We start from the raw sequence: 6,000 nt of genomic DNA, 5'->3' as shown, positions 1-6,000 counted from the left end.
CAGATGGTACCTCGCTTCTCCGCAGAATGACGAGTAATGTCGTGGTGGGTGCTTCCCAACTTCACAAAAATTATGATTTGTGGCGTAGTGGGTAGGTTGCTAGTGTACTCGTATTAGTAGCCACAAGAGAGTTTATAACGTGCTCTAGAAATGCCGCTCTTCGAGCTTTCGCTGTGTGTCTGTGCTGCGCTTTCCGCGCAGGCGTTTTTTTCCTTCTCAGTCGATGTATTAATCCTGCCCCGCCAACCTCCGAAAGCTTTCTGCCCTTAACATGGTTTTTCACTGCCTCCAGGCTCGGAGGCACCTCACCTTGTTTTGCACTGCCTCCGTGATCGGTCCACCTTTGACCAAGGTACGATGCCATGTGATGACGTCATCATGTGACGTCATAATCATGTCATAATGACGTCACAAATTTTGGCGATTTGTGAGCTCATGTTCACGTCATATGGTGACGTCATCACGTGATGATTTTCGCATGACTCGTCCCTGACGCCGCTGGACGCCGACGGTCAACTTTCGCGTTTGATGAGGCACCTAAAACTTTCGACCTTAAAAACTGGAGATTATTCATCGAGGTATTAGTTAAAGCATATATGCCGTTTTACATGACGGAATCAATATTGCATATAACATTTCTAACACGAAGCCACATTTGTATGGCACAAATTGTTATGTTAATTGTGCTTGTTCACGATGAGTGACGAAAAATTATAGTGCGAATGTTTGTCCGTGCTGCTCTGTTCTAGTTCGACAAACTTAGCGCAAAAGCTACAACACTGACAGAAGGCGGAACAACAGAACGCCATTTGCATGGTAAGCAGAAACACGTGCCAATAATGCCAACTTACGTAGTGTCGTGAATGTCACGATTCTAGGCATTTTTTTTAGATGTGAAGCATCTTATAGCGGAGTTCAATCCGGTGGTGGTGGTGGTGGTGGTGTGCGGCGTGACCACCCTTACTGCGCACGCGCATACCCTCTCCACACACCTCCTCTCCACCCCTCCTCTCCACTTCCCCTCTCCCATTCCCCCCTCACCACTTTCCCTCTCCACTCCTCCTCTCCCCACCTCCTCTCCACTACCCCTCTCCCGTTTCCCCTCTCCAGTCTTTGAAACGCAGGCTAGACATGCCGAAATTCTCTCCTGCGCAACGCCGCGATGAGCACCAGGGCATGTGCGCACCCTCCCCCTCTCTCTCCTCTCCTACGCTGCCGCCCTCTCGCGCGCCTACATGTCGACCGCGTTCCCCGCTCGCCCTGTGAGAATTGACGGCCAGGCTAGAGAGAAGACAAGACGCGCGTAGCGTTCCTCTTCGCGTTGCAAGACGCGAGGTCGGTAGCATGCCCAGCGAACGCCAACGGAACGCGATCGTGCAAGTGCTCCGGCTTCGCATCGCCTCATGGTCCCCGTTAGCGGGAAATGGTGCAATTTTTTTAAAACAGCGAAGCTGTTTAAGCCGGCCGTAAACATTTTGGTGCGCACAAATGTGTACAAAAAACTGCCACCGTCACGAACGGGTATGTGCCACAGAAAGTGGGAAAATCCCACTACTCACCGCTGGTCCACTAAAAATGAAGAAGGCAACAGACGCGCGGCAAACACCAATCAAGATTTCTAGACAGATGTAACCAGTAATTGAGAAAAGCGTTTATAAACCGTCGGGATTAACCCACAGAGCGCTGTGTGGTGTTCCTGTGTGCCTTCTCGTGTCCGTGTTTCCTTTCGCGCTACACCAAAAGCCACAAAATGACACTCGAGCCCACTTATCTGCCCAGACCCAATGTCGGATCAAGGAGCTGACCCCCACCCCCCCTCTCGAAAAAAATGTCTGCCTACGCCACTGGTAATGAGTAACGTGACACTTCACGCTACCGAAAAATGTTAACGTAAGTGCGTTACCCATTGCAGTGACGAAATGGTAACGAGTACTTTACTAAATTACCGAAAAAAAGTAACGCCTTACCGCGAACACTGGTTATCGGTAACAACGAGAATAGAAACACACACCTACGCACGCACGCACAAACCTCTAGATCGAAAGAGATCATCATCGCAAAGCCCGCAAAAAGTTAAACGGGGACGCACAAGTGTTACGCTCCTGTTGCACGACCCGGGTGCTACTCATATACAGGCGAATCGATGCTGCATTTGGCAAGGACCTCGCGACACGACTACAGGCGCGTTATTGGATGGTTCACTTTTGTCGGAGTACACGCATCCCAACGACGGTGTTCTGGGATCGATGGCGTTTCCATGGCAAAGAAAAGCCGTCTCCACTCACAACAAGGAACGCGCCGTAACAATATCCGTTTCGGCTGCGAACGCTGGGGCCCTGTACACAGTGTGACGTCAGGAAGGGGAAGGAAGTATTCAACGAATCGGCTTTCTCTCGCGCGTGCCGCTTGCAGCGACCACGTTGTCCATTGCTTCCCTCGCGAATCGCACATGCATGTACACAGCGAAGGAGAGGCGGCATACGAAGGCGCCCTTTGTTTTTGGCTCGCATTTTAAATCGGTAATGAGAGCGTATAGTCGTGCACTACGCAATTAAGCGGCGTCTTCGTTTCCGTTGATTGATGCAATAACAAAAGAAGCAACCGTCGAGAGAGAGAGAGAGAGAGGGAGATAGATAGCAGAGCATGCTCGGTTTTACTGTTCTCATGTATGCGTGAGACGTCTCCGGACGCTTTATTACTATTTTTGTTGTTGTTTTTTATTTCTTTACCGCTGAGATTTGGTAAACTGGCAAAGATTCTTATAAAAAGACCAGGGCATCGCTTGTGAATAGAAGCGCAAGTAGCAATCGGTCACGAACAAAAAACCCACAGGACAATGGTATAGCTTTTGTATACGCTGACTTGAACATGCGTATCCCGAAAAGATTAACCTATACCTGGACTGTTTGGCCTTCCAACAAGTACTCGCGTGTAAACACTACACAACTTGACCAGTATACAGTGTGCGACGCTTTTGTCACCATCTCCAACGGAAAATCTTGACCACCAGCTCAGTGCTTAACCTGTACCTTTATTGAAGACTGTGTCGTTCTCTCGGATGGCTCATCCTTGTTCCCTAATACGTGCGTCAGCGTTTTAACACCCTTTGTCGAGCACGAAGGTTAAAGCGCGGGGCAGGGCGAGGTTTAAATGGCGCCTCGTGTATTAGGCCCATTTTCTCACCTATCATAGCCTTTGTACATCGTTTCGTCTATGAAAAACAATGTCTTGTTGTTTTTTATTTCTTTACCGCTGAGATTTGGTAAACTGGCAAAAATTCTTATAAAAAGGCCATGGCATCGCTTGTGAATAGAAGCGCAAGTAGCAATCGGTCACGAACAAAAAGCCCACAGGACAATGGTATAGCTTTTGTATACCCTGACCTGAACATGCGTATCCCGAAAAGATTAACCTATACCTGCACTGTTTGGCCTTCCAACAAGTACTCGCGTGTAAACACTACACAACTTGACCAGTATACAATGTGCGACGCTTTTGTCACCATCTCCAGCGGAAAATCTTGACCACCAGCTCAGTGCTTAACCTGTACCTTTATTGAAGACTGTGTCGTTCTCTCGGATGGCTCATCCTTGTTCCCTAATACGTGCGTCAGCGTTTTAACACCCTTTGTCGAGCACGAAGGTTAAAGCGCGGGGCAGGGCGAGGTTTAAATGGCGCCTCGTGTATTAGGCCCATTTTCTCACCTATCATATCCTTTGTACATCGTTTCGTCTATGAAAAACAATGTCTTGTATATATACATTTCGCCAGTGTCCTTTAACAAAAGGGTCATGGTCCTTTGGTAAAAGAGCACTGGCCTTACTAATAACACTGCAGAATTCACTCAGCGTTACGCGCTGAATTAGCCGGCCATGCACAAGCTCTTCACGAGTTTTAACTGCTGTGTTCTGTGCTCACCACGCTTAACAGCTCCGTGAGGCGTCCGAAAGACTGCTTACGGGAGATGTACTTTGCAATACAGGGCTTCAAGAAACGAGCAATTTGTATGCCGCGTGTAATTATCAGTAAATATGCACTTCGTTTAATTGTTATTTGCGACTTCGTCGTCGCGTGTAATTATCAGTAAATATGCACTTCGTTTAATTGTTATTTGCGACTTCGTCGTCTCTGTTTCCTTATTTCTCGTTCTTGAATCCAGTTTTTATTACTTTAAGTCTTCCGAAAAACCGAGAAGAAAACAAGTTACCGACGCGTCGTTTCGCACTTCTCTTTTCCTCGTCTAGTTTCTCTACACTCTGGCCATTACGCCCACTGCGCGAATTCTTTGTTTCCTTCACGAAGGGCCATATCACTTAGCGAAATGAACGCGCTGCTGCGTATGCGTGGCCCCCGCTTTTCCCCCAAGGCCGCGCGCTCAGCCGTCGTGCATTGTGCATGGTGGCGCACAATGAAGGAGCAGTGGCCCACGCTGGGCAACGCGCGCCCGCGGTTTGTGCGCAGCGCGTTTCGAAGCTGTGCCGAACACTGTCGCCAAGAGTCCAGGTGAAAACATGAGGAGGTACACTCGTAGAAAAATCTAGGCGCCCCGTGTTAACAAAAAGATCTCACGCTAGAATCCACATTTTTTTTTCATTTTCCTGTGCAGACATTTGCCGTATTGGTAACCCGCCACGGTGGTCTAGTGGTTATGATGCTCTAATGCTGACCCGAAGGTCGAGGGATCGAATCCCGACCGCGACAGCCGCATTTCGATGGAGGCGAAATGGTAGATGTCCGTGTACTTAGATTTAGGTGCACGGTAAAGAACACCGCGAATGGTCAAAGTTTCAGAAGCCCTCCACTACACTCTTAATCAGGCCCTGGTTGAATGCTGGCTATATCCAGGAAACCAGACGAAAAATGTCCGGTTTCCTGGTTTTATCTAGCACTTTAAGCGGGACCTCATTAAGAGTGTATGGCGTACCTTATAATAATATCATTGTTTTGGGACGTAAAACCCCAACAATTATGATTATTATTATTACATGCCGTTTTGGTAGGTTTTGGTAGGAGAGCGGAGATTTGCGTGGGGATCCTGGACAACTGGGATTGCCAGAATGAAAACTTCCGAGATCTAGAGGCGTGCTGAGACCATACCAAAACGTTTAGCGCCTTAACCGCTATTGGAAGAGCGCATGCGCCGTGGCACTGTGAAAAAAGGCGGATTCGTTCGGAAATGAAAACTCGAGCGAACCCTGATACTGGTAGCGTTTAACTATATACGGAAAGCCGCACAACAAAGGCGAAGTTGAACTGCGAAAGAAGGCGTTTTTTTATGATTATTACTTCTAATTAGCAAATGGTTTTCCTTTTGCCACTGACTGGCCACTTTCTCTAATATGACCGTTGTGCAACGCTGTGACCGACAATATGTTTCACGGCACAAGTTACTTCACATAGCGTAATGAATTTATTTGTGAACTTGTCATTCGGACAGGAATTCATTATATGGTACTAAGAATATTCGGAACAGAGAGAGAGAGAGAAAAAAAAAAAACGTCAGGTTACCGCCGAAAAATTCGGATAATTTCTGAACAACGAGGTAGAAGGTCTGCGAGTGCATACGAATGAACATATATGTGACTTTGCGGGGCCCTTGTATGAAGTTAGGAAGCATGGCAGCTGAAGATGACTTAACGGTAGGGGTGTGCGAATATCAAATTTTTCGAATACGAATCGAATACGAATATCCACCTTCGAATATCGAATCGAATATCGAATATCAAAGGAAAAATGCCTCCATATATACAATATTTTATTTAACGTGTACCTATTTGAAAAAAAAAACATTAACAGCCTGACTGGCAACAAAACATACACTGCTATCTCCAGAACACAATGTCCAGGCTAGCACAATGCACATCACAACACAAGCAAATATCACGGCACAATGAAAGTAATGACTAGATGTTATCATGAAAAAATATGAGTTGCTCCACATGATCAGGCAGCAGGCGCTCCATTCTAACAGAGACAACACCCCCCCCCCCCCCCCCTGCC

Source organism: Rhipicephalus sanguineus, chromosome 3 (genome assembly GCF_013339695.2).
Source record: "Rhipicephalus sanguineus isolate Rsan-2018 chromosome 3, BIME_Rsan_1.4, whole genome shotgun sequence".
In the NCBI taxonomy this organism is placed as follows: domain Eukaryota; kingdom Metazoa; phylum Arthropoda; class Arachnida; order Ixodida; family Ixodidae; genus Rhipicephalus; species Rhipicephalus sanguineus.
This window is presented reverse-complemented; position numbering follows the sequence as displayed.